Source organism: Harpegnathos saltator, unplaced genomic scaffold (assembly GCF_003227715.2).
Source record: "Harpegnathos saltator strain DR-91 unplaced genomic scaffold, Hsal_v8.6 scaffold468, whole genome shotgun sequence".
In the NCBI taxonomy this organism is placed as follows: Eukaryota; Metazoa; Arthropoda; class Insecta; order Hymenoptera; family Formicidae; genus Harpegnathos; species Harpegnathos saltator.
Genome location: NW_020230281.1, coordinates 70,985 through 82,820, shown reverse-complemented (window position 1 = coordinate 82,820; position 11,836 = coordinate 70,985). Strand labels below are relative to the sequence as shown.

The window sequence follows — 11,836 nt, the reverse complement described above, 5'->3', positions numbered from 1 at the left end:
TGTAATAATTTGCGTGTTTAGCGTTCACTTCAGCACCGGCAGCATACATTTTTATTATGTAGACACACCCAAACTTTACTATGTAGACACACAATCGATGAATCTCGTGTTCACAGAGCGACTGAGAGACAGAGGTTTTTTTCTGAAGCCTAATATTAAAGTTACTATAGGGCATCCCCTCCTCTTACTCTTCAGAGTTGTAGCGCATGCGCAGATATATTCCTCAAAACAGGAAAGTAAATGAGATGTGGATATCTTTGGTTTAGACTCGGGATGGCATTAGAGATGTCGCTTCCGAACGACATCTTTTAACGATATCAGGGGAGAGGAGAGTGTCTTGACCATGGAGCGTCAGGTAGCTCAGTAGGTTTAGTGCAGTCCCCCTGCAAGCGAGAGACCCGAGTTCAATTCCCGGTCTAGCGACTACCGCACTTACGCGATATTTTTTCTCTCTTCGGGATGAAATAAGAATCAGGTCCCATCGCCTAGTACGCCCTCCTTCTTTCACGGTCGTCATTTGACTCGCGCATATCGTGTTTTCTAACGGAGAGAATATAAAGTAAAGGATTCCAAAGAGCCGAGTATTCTCTGTAGTTAATAAAGAAATGGAAGACTTCACTCAAACCGAACGAGAATTGGAGCAATCCACTCGTCTGAATTCACGAGAGGCTTACGACGCGTGGGTGCAAAAGTTTGACAAGTGTATCAGATGTTTGGAAGAACAAAGTCGAGCAAAACGACCGCGATTGTCGATTGGCGCCGCGCAATCAGTGGTGGCTCGTATTGCACGACTCGAGGGACTGAAAATTTCTGTGCAAGAACGCTTCATACACGTGGGTGCTGGACACGCATCAAGAGAGGCAGAATTGGTATGGAGAGAAATTGATACAGCGTTCGAAAGCCGCATATCAACCGACGCAATTATTAACGTGAACCGTATCGAACCACTTCGATTTCTCAAGATGCGAAGAGTACGGTGCTCGAGCACGTGCGAAGTGCTATGGAAAGACACAACAATCTTAAGGTGAACACTGTGTTCAATGGCGAGTTTATCGCGGGTGACAATCACGCGTTCAAAAGCATTAACACGAAAAACAGTGAACTCTTTTCTGCTTTGGATTTGGAAAAATAGTACGAGCAACGCGTCATCGAGCCTACTTTGGCATCTTTGGAGGAATTTCAAGAACGTGATAGTGGGTGGGCATTGCTACGCATACTTGATCTCATAGTCAATGTGAACAAATACAACCCACTGCATGCAGGGTGCAATATTGAGCTGCCTCGCGAAATAAAATTAAAGAAAGCCGTGATAAACGTACGAACTAAAGACAACGCATGTTTTGCATGGTCCGTGGTCGCGGCATTATATCCAGTTGCAAGACATGGAGATCGGGAATCTTCGTACCCACATTACACCAAAATATTCAATCTTCAGGATATTGAATTTCCAATGACGATTAAACAAATTACCAAGTTTGAACAGCTAAACAACATATCCATCAACGTATACACCATTCAAGATAAAAAGAAGCAAGAAGAAGCATGTACGATCGTTCCGATACGTCTCGCCAGTAAGAAAGAAAAGCATGTAAATTTGTTATATGTGCAAGATCCACAAGAGTGCAACATGGGACATTTCGTGTGGATCAAGAATTTGTCACGTCTTGTGGACATGCAACTAAGTAAGAAAAAATGCAAGAAGTATATATGCGATCGGTAAGGAGATATTCACCATAAATACAATATAACAAATATGAAATAAAAGAATAACTCGTAAAATCCATTTCTTTTCAGTTGCTTGCATTATTTTTATTCCAACGAAAAACTGGAGAATCATATCATAGATTGCAACAAGTTGAATGACTGTGCAGTCATCCTACCAACAGAGGCCAACAAGTGGCCTCAGTTTTACTAATTACAGCAGAAGGGAACGGATTCCATTCGTGGTGTACGCTGACCTGGAATGCATTCTAGAGAAAACGCCAAATGAAGAAAAAAAATCGTATGTGTATCAACATCATAAAGTACATAGTATAGCTTATTATGTATGATGTTCCTACGATGAATCATTATCCTCATATCAGTGTCGTCGCGATCCGAATTGCATTTCGTGGTTCGTCGAGGAACTTAAACAATTGGCGCATCGTATAAAAATTATTCTGCGTAATAATGTCCCTATGGAAATATTATCACAAGAACAGTGCGCAGCATTTTATAGTGCAACGCGTTGTCATATATGCGAAAAATTATTCGCAATGGGGGATATACGCGTACGCGATCACTGTCATTTAACCGGACAATACAAGGGTCCGGCACATTCCAATTGTAATTTAAATTATACAGATTCCTATTATATTCCGATAGTTTTTCATAACTTATCAGGTTATGACGCTCATTTTATTATCAAGGAAGTAGCCACCGCGTTCGAAGGTCACGTCGATGTACTACCAATAAGAAAGAAAGATATATTTCATTTACCAAACATATTAATGATACAACAAGTAAAACATCAGACTGGACAAATCATATTAAATTGCGGTTCATCGATTCGTACAAATTTCTCAGTACCAGTCTCGATAAATTAGCATCGTTTCTCACTGGAGACAAATTAAAAATTCTTCAATCCGAATTTAAAAACTTATCCAACAAAGATTTTGATTTATTAACGCGAAAAGGTGTCTTTCCGTACGAATATGTGGATTGCAATGACAAGCTGCAGGACCAATGTTTACCACCGCGCGAGTCATTCTACAGTTCGCTGATAGGTGATACAGTATCTGAGAGCGATTACACGCACGCCGTGAACGTATGGGAACAATTTTCTATTCAAACCTTAGGCGAATATAGCGATTTGTACCTGAAGACTGATGTTTTGTTATTGGCTGATATTTTCGAAAATTTCTGCGATAGTTGTATCCAAAGTTACGGTCTAGATCCCGCGCATTATTACACATTGCCAGGTTTCACGTGGGACACGATGTTAAAACATACAAAAATTAATTTTGAATTACTCACAGATATTGATATGGTAATGTTTATCGAACGCGGTATACGTGGCAGTCTGAGTTAGTGTTCCGGTAGATACGCAAAAGCCAATAACCAATACATGCAATCTTACGATCCATCGAAGCCATCCTCATGCCTCAGGTACTTTGATATAAATAATTTGTATGGCTGGGCAATGTGTCAACCGTTACCATACGCTGAATTTAAGTGGGTTGATGATACGTCGAATTTTGATGTATCATCAATCCCGCTAAATTCGCTCACAGGTTATATTCTCGAGGTTGATTTGGAGTATCCTCAACACTTGCATGATGCACATGCAGATCTACCGTTCTGTCCGACGCGAACGAAGCCCCCGAACAAACGGCAAGAAAAACTCCTTGCGACTTTATATAATAAGCAGTGTTATGTTATTCATTATCGTAATCTGCAGCAGTGCATACGCCATGGTCTTCGTATCGAAAAGATTCATCACATACTCCAATTCGCACAAACTTCATGGCTACGCAACTATATAGAATTAAATACGCAGTTTTGAACGCATGCAACAAACGATTTTGAGAAAAATTTATACAAATTGATGAACAACGCGGTATTCGGCAAAACAATGGAAAATGTTCGCAATCATGTCGATGTAAAACTTTTGACAAAATGGGATGGACGATACGGTGCAGAGGCAATGGTCGCAATGTTCATAGCAGGAGCATCTTTTCAGAAAATTTGGTTGCAGTTGAATTGCGAAAACTCGAAGTGAAGTTCAATAAGCCGATCTATGTGGGTATGTGTATTCTCGACATATCTAAGACCTGCTTGTATGAATTTCACCATGAGTACATGTCACCTCTATATCGTGAGAAATATAAAGTACTGTATACGGACACAGATAGCTTAATTTACCATGTAATGTCCGACGATGTATATGAGCTAATGAAACGTGACATTGCTAGGTTTGATACGAGCGATTATTCTCAAAATAATATATACGGTATACCGCTTAAGAACAAAAAAGTTCTAGGGCTTATGAAAGACGAAAATAACGGAGCTATAATGACAGAATTCGTCGGGCTTAGAGCAAAAATGTATGCGCTGAAAGTAGAAGGTAAAAAGGATACTAAAAGGGCGAAGGGTGTTAAGAGGAATATTATAGCACGAATGATCAATTTTGACGATTACACGCATTGTTTGAGAGAGGAAATTGAAACGAGTCGGCGTCAATCGTACATAAGATCCAAGTTGCATGAGGTATACACGGTATTCGAAACGAAAACTGCTCTCAGTCCATACGATGATAAACGATATATTATGTCTGATTCGATAAATACATTACCATGGGGACATTATAGTATACTATTATAACGTTTATTTGTTTTATTAGCTATTTTACAATCAAATATGTCATCAAATGTTCTAACAAAATTGTATTCATTTTTTACAATACATTATCCTTTTGTATCCATGAATTATGCGAATTGTCGAATCCCAACCATTTTACATATACGAGGGCGGTCCGATAAGTACTTAGCCTCACCGCCTGATGGCGCCACTATCGCAAGAGAAATTTACTATCGTGTAGTACATTCTCGTAGACGGCTACTGTCGAAATTTCAGCTGAATCGGACTCGTAGTTTTGTTTTGACCGCGTGTGGAAGCGGGCGTGTCCGCGGATTTTAGAAAAATGGAAAAAGAGCAATATCGGTCAGTGATTCGATTCTTGTTTTTGGAAGGGAAATCGAACAGCGAAATCAAAGAGCGCTTGGATGCTGTGTACGGTGACTCTTCTCCTTCGATGGCGACCGTCAAAAATTGGTTTAACGAGTTTCAACGTGGTCGCACGTCGGTTTTTGATGAGCCACGTCCAGGTGCCCCGAAAACGGCTACCACGGAGGATAACATGACAAAAATCCACGATCTCGTATTGGCAGACCGCCGATTGAAGGTGCGCGAGATAGCTGAGACAGTAGGCATCTCAAAAGACCGCGTGGGTCATATCCTGCATGAAATTTTGGGCATGAGAAAGCTGTCGGCGCGATGGGTGCCGCGTTTGCTCACTCCGGACAACAAGCGCAACCGTGAGACCACTTCAGAGCAGTGTTTGACGCTGTTTAAGCGCAATCCGAAGGAGTTTCTGCGTCGTTTCGTGACCGTCGACGAAACATGGATCCACTGGTATACACCAGAGACCAAGGAACAATCGAAACAGTGGACTTCACCCGGCGAACGTGCTCCGAAGAAGACGAAGACTGTCCTATCGGCCGGAAAGGTGATGGCCACCGTTTTCTGGGATTCACAAGGTGTGATCTACATCGACTACCTGGAGAAGGGCAAAACGGTCACAGGGCTGTACTATGCCGAATTATTGGGCCGATTCGACGCCGAATTGCAGAAAAAACGGCCCCATTTGACGAAGAAAAAAGTGCTCTTCCACCATGACAACGCACCGGCTCACACCTCCGCCCTCGCCACGGTCAAATTGGTCGAATTGGGCTACGAACTGCTGCCCCATCCACCGTATTCTCCAGATTTGGCCCCGTGCGACTTCTTTTTGTTTCCAAACTTGAAAAAGTCATTCGCTGGGCAGAAATTTGAGTCGAATGAGGAGGTCATCGCCGCCACGGAGGCCTACTTTGCAGACCTCGAGAAAACGTATTTTTCAGACGGGTTAAAGAGGTTGGAGCATCGCTAGGTCAAGTGTATCGAGCTAAAAGGAGACTATGTTGAGAAATAAATCGCCACTTTTCCAAAATTTTCGATTTTCTTTTGTAGGCTAAGTACTTATCGGACCACCCTCGTACTTTGTCGCCTTGCCTGCGCAATACCTTTTCTACTAAGTATACATCTAGATTGGTGACACTATGTAGTTCGTGTTCGTAGAAACCCCCGGCGATAGGTTTCCCGCGCGAGTCTGCGATTAGATAAGTTGCAGGATTAGTTGTCTGCACTTTGACGATTTTAAACACTTCGGTTGTCCAATTCGGTGTATAGCCTTTTTCAAAGATAGTTTTGAATTTGCTGACGCGTACCAGATCACCCACTTTGAATTTCGCAGGCGCTGCAATCTTTATGTTACTATAGACTGTGTTTAAGAGCTTATTAGCAATCGTAGGAGTCACATCGATAGGACGCATGCTGATAGTTCGATGTTTTCGCGTGTTGTATTCAGCGACGAGGCGCGGTAACGAGTCGATCCATTTGTAAGTTCCGTTGAACGTAAACATTTTCCGCATGTTGTTCTTTAACGTGCGGTTGAATCGCTCCACAACAGATGCCTTCATTACTGAATAAGTCGAATAATGATTGACACCGTGTTTCTTCACAAGTGTCTGCAACTCTGTATTGTAAAACTCCTTTCCCTGATCAGTTTGCAAGTTCTTCGGACATCTTCCATCCGTTCGAATTATCTTTGCGAATGCCTCGGCTATCTCCTTTTCGCTTTTGCTCTTTAACGGCACGGCCCATGCGTGCTTGCTCAGTACATCGATAATGGTGAGTATGTAGTGGTGGCCTCCATTGAATCGCGAGTAAGGACGCATTTCCACCACATCGGCCTGCCAAAGATCATCGTATCCACGCACTATGACGCGTCTGCGAGGAAAATTTCGTCTCGCTGGAGCGTGTAATTCTTTCACTAGTTGTTCTTTTTCGGAATGTTTCTTCTCATTATTTTTCCCCGTTACTCACCGAGTCGTTTTCCCATCATGCGTGAAGCTTTGTCACTTTACACCGGCAGAAACAGCTGAAATAGTACCGATGAGTTGCTTCTCTGAACTTTTCTTCTTTTTGTTAAATTTTGACGATTGCTTCACCATTGCAGCTCGTGATGATCCGTCTCTTGCTTATGTCGATACTATATGTCGATTCAACTGCAATATTCTACTTTTATATTTTCGACGATTTCTTTATCTCTGAATCTGTCCAGTCTAAAATTCGTTCTGTGTTCTCATGAATGCTATTTATGCTCAGTATGTTTTTCTTCTAGTAGTCTTCCAGCCAATCCTTCAATTTTTTAACATTTTCATCTACATACTGCTTCGTCTCAACGTTACTCTCATGCAGTAGAAGCTTTACAGAATTTATATTCTCATCTATATACTGCTTCTTCTCAACGTTACTCTCATGCAGCAGAAGTTTTACAGACTTTATACTCTCATCCACATAATTTTTGTGCGCAACATCATTGAAGGCTCTCGGCCGCGTTACATGATGTATCGCGTGCCCTGTTGCGTCAAAACCTTTGCCATCGGCGGTTAGACAAAGGGCATTTTCATGTACGTATCGTTTGGTTGCAACATCATTCAAATGATTTCTCACACCTGCAACACATTCTTCCACATATTGTTTGGTTGCAACGTCACTGTCGACTTCAGGCTGCGCTACATGTTTTATCTTGCGCGATTTTGCATCAAAAACTTTGGCCGCGTTTAAACAAAGGGCATTTTCATGTATGTAATTTTCAACATGTTCATTCCATTGATGCGCTCGATCAGTTTTCGCACCATTGTTTTCTCGCGACACTCCAAACTTATTCATCGACATTTCGGAACAAGTTGTACCGACTGACTGACTTGTGTCAATGCCACGCTGCTTAATTTATAATGAGACCAACTTCACGGAGTTCTTCGATAATCGATAAAATTTCGTGCTCGTGTGAGTTGTTGCCAGCTTGGCGCGAAGCGTCAAGCAATCGCAGACGATCCACCAGCTCGTTGGGATCATCCCAATGCACGTAATCGATATTGTTGTCATTTAAGGTCATCATAGCTTGCGATGCGTATAAACCTTTTCCTCCCACTTTATTGCTCGACGCATCTAATACTAGGGGCGCGATTATATGTTTATATTTGTGTCCCTTGTTACCGAGTATAGGATTTTGCGGGAGGTACCCGCGTCTGTGAGTATTTGTCGCCAATAATATATTTTTGTATTTTTGCATATCAGCTTCGGTGTACACAGAATCGTCGGGGATTCTTTTGAATATTAGCTCGTAAAGACCGGGTGTTCCAATGTATCCTGTTTCGTCTATGATTATATTATCGTCTTTGTCCACATCGATACGTTTATCACCGAGCATCGCTCCATCGTTATTAAGATGTATGCCGTAAACATAATTTATAGTGTTATCTTTTCGACTGCTTAACACAGCTCCCATATATTTTTGACCCAACGGACCAAAATGATCACGTAAAGTTTGTTGTCCTTTGTACGTTCGCAACTGACGTCTAACGGATGTCACTACCGGTTTATCAGGGGTTTCGAAGGTTTCGAGGGAAGCATTCTCATCATCATTATCATCATCAGTGAGTAGATTGTCGATCGATGAAGGTTCATGCGACATTCCATGTAGTTCCTCATGTTGTAGAGCTCCCGTCGATGTAGGAACTATCAGAGGATCGTTTAATTTCCGTTTCGGTGTAGTCAATGCGACTGGTGAAAGTTTTGCCTTACGCTTTATCTTCTTTTCGGGTTTTAATATTACACTCTTTGTTTCTTCGCTTGTACTCATTGATAGTGGCTCAGTTTTAACATCAACGTTACTTTCCACATTAGCGTTGCTTCCAGCGATTTGCTTGAGAGGTTCAATAATAGGTTTAAAGTGTCTCTCCAATGCAGCATTTTCCACCATTCTACCGGTTTTCAAAGCGCGATACTTCTTGCGGATCGATTCACTCGTTTTCGCAATCTCTTCCGCTACCTTTTCACGATCCATGATCTTCACGTTACTATTCATTATTGATATATTTGTCTCGTGGACGTTGAAGATGTTACCATGTTGAGGTTAAAATGACGATTGTGCATCTCACAGCACAGCAAAGTCGTTAAATCCTTTTCTGTATCGTCCGTCGGTCATTGAGCTATCCTTATCAATCACTGTGAAACCATATTTATCCTCCCAACATTTGCAACACAATGTACTGAAATCCTCATATGACATGTCAGTGTTCACATGATCGTTATACACATGTTTCAAGTTGGTATCATCCTGTTTAAAGAGAATCAGAAGATTTGCATTGTCCCGTATAAGATGCTTGGGTATTTTGCGTACGTCTGACAGAGATAGAAACAGTCAACGCTCGAATGACGACCCATTGCAAAGTATTCTCTTATCGTATCTTGTTTGTCACATGCAACGTCATCAAAGATAAAAATGGAATTTTTGGGCGCTTCGGTCGTTGGAATCACATCACTGTTATTGGAGAATGTAAAGTATCCAATTTCATCTATCGATTTCAGCAGATTTTCGAAGTAGCGATATTTAGGTTGTTGCAACGATTTCGAGTACACGTACAAGTTCTCGAAACGTAGACCGTGCGGACTTTCCAACAAGCTGATGAGAATGTTTGTCTTGCCGCAATTCGAGGGACCGCATATGATGTCGCGTATGGTGTTCGGAAGCATGTTTCCATACCTGCGCGCCTCTTGCTCAAGCATTGATTCCGTTCTATTGTCGAAATTTGTCACGCATATCGACGTTGGTTGCTTCACGAACCGCATGTTTCCCCCGTGAGTCGCAAAATAATTTAAATGTGACGCTGATTTAACTATATATATAAGCGCGTCAATCTTGGAAACACTCAGTTTAGAAAATGTTCCTCCTGTTAACAGATACCCATGATATTCGAGAGCTAACCTCCGAACAACTGAAATATATACCGAAGATTGTTCTGTTACGCGAATTTGCAAAGTATATTGACGATTTGCAGGATAGACTTCCGGAACATTTAAGAGTCGATCCAGAGGTTCAGCAGTATCATCGGTGTTTGGAACATTACAATCGTCCGTGGCAGCAAACACATATCGACGGTCCAGCACCGCTGATCAGGGACTGTAGTGAATGTCGTCGACAAAAGTCAAAGTCGGCAGTGGTCTATTGAATCGTGCGATAAATGCGCTTCCTATCGAACTACACATTCCCGGATATCAATTTTGTGGTCCTGGAACTCGCTTAGTAAAACGATTGGTCAGAGGTGACCAAGGCATTAATTCATTGGACGCGGCGTGTCGTGAGCACGATATAANAAAAAGTGCTCTTCCACCATGACAACGCACCGGCTCACACCTCCGCCCTCGCCACGGTCAAATTGGTCGAATTGGGCTACGAACTGCTGCCCCATCCACCGTATTCTCCAGATTTGGCCCCGTGCGACTTCTTTTTGTTTCCAAACTTGAAAAAGTCATTCGCTGGGCAGAAATTTGAGTCGAATGAGGAGTCATCGCCGCCACGGAGGCCTACTTTGCAGACCTCGAGAAAACGTATTTTTCAGACGGGTTAAAGAGGTTGGAGCATCGCTAGGTCAAGTGTATCGAGCTAAAAGGAGACTATGTTGAGAAATAAATCGCCACTTTTCCAAAATTTTCGATTTTCTTTTGTAGGCTAAGTACTTATCGGACCACCCTCGTACTTTGTCGCCTTGCCTGCGCAATACCTTTTCTACTAAGTATACATCTAGATTGGTGACACTATGTAGTTCGTGTTCGTAGAAACCCCCGGCGATAGGTTTCCCGCGCGAGTCTGCGATTAGATAAGTTGCAGGATTAGTTGTCTGCACTTTGACGATTTTAAACACTTCGGTTGTCCAATTCGTGTATAGCCTTTTTCAAAGATAGTTTTGAATTTGCTGACGCGTACCAGATCACCCACTTTGAATTTCGCAGGCGCTGCAATCTTTATGTTACTATAGACTGTGTTTAAGAGCTTATTAGCAATCGTAGGAGTCACATCGATAGGACGCATGCTGATAGTTCGATGTTTTCGCGTGTTGTATTCAGCGACGAGGCGCGGTAACGAGTCGATCCATTTGTAAGTTCCGTTGAACGTAAACATTTTCCGCATGTTGTTCTTTAACGTGCGGTTGAATCGCTCCACAACAGATGCCTTCATTACTGAATAAGTCGAATAATGATTGACACCGTGTTTCTTCACAAGTGTCTGCAACTCTGTATTGTAAAACTCCTTTCCCTGATCAGTTTGCAAGTTCTTCGGACATCTTCCATCCGTTCGAATTATCTTTGCGAATGCCTCGGCTATCTCCTTTTCGCTTTTGCTCTTTAACGGCACGGCCCATGCGTGCTTGCTCAGTACATCGATAATGGTGAGTATGTAGTGGTGGCCTCCATTGAATCGCGAGTAAGGACGCATTTCCACCACATCGGCCTGCCAAAGATCATCGTATCCACGCACTATGACGCGTCTGCGAGGAAAATTTCGTCTCGCTGGAGCGTGTAATTCTTTCACTAGTTGTTCTTTTTCGGAATGTTTCTTCTCATTATTTTTCCCCGTTACTCACCGAGTCGTTTTCCCATCATGCGTGAAGCTTTGTCACTTTACACCGGCAGAAACAGCTGAAATAGTACCGATGAGTTGCTTCTCTGAACTTTTCTTCTTTTTGTTAAATTTTGACGATTGCTTCACCATTGCAGCTCGTGATGATCCGTCTCTTGCTTATGTCGATACTATATGTCGATTCAACTGCAATATTCTACTTTTATATTTTCGACGATTTCTTTATCTCTGAATCTGTCCAGTCTAAAATTCGTTCTGTGTTCTCATGAATGCTATTTATGCTCAGTATGTTTTTCTTCTAGTAGTCTTCCAGCCAATCCTTCAATTTTTTAACATTTTCATCTACATACTGCTTCGTCTCAACGTTACTCTCATGCAGTAGAAGCTTTACAGAATTTATATTCTCATCTATATACTGCTTCTTCTCAACGTTACTCTCATGCAGCAGAAGTTTTACAGACTTTATACTCTCATCCACATAATTTTTGTGCGCAACATCATTGAAGGCTCTCGGCCGCGTTACATGATGTATCGCGTGCCCTGTTGCGTCAA

General features: G+C 42.1%; 1 pseudogene; it reads left to right on the top strand.

Moving 5' to 3' along the window:
* The first annotated feature begins 3,586 nt into the window (after positions 1-3,586).
* LOC112589321 (uncharacterized) lies at positions 3,587-6,623 on the top strand (annotated as a pseudogene).
* The last annotated feature ends 5,213 nt before the right edge of the window (positions 6,624-11,836 follow it).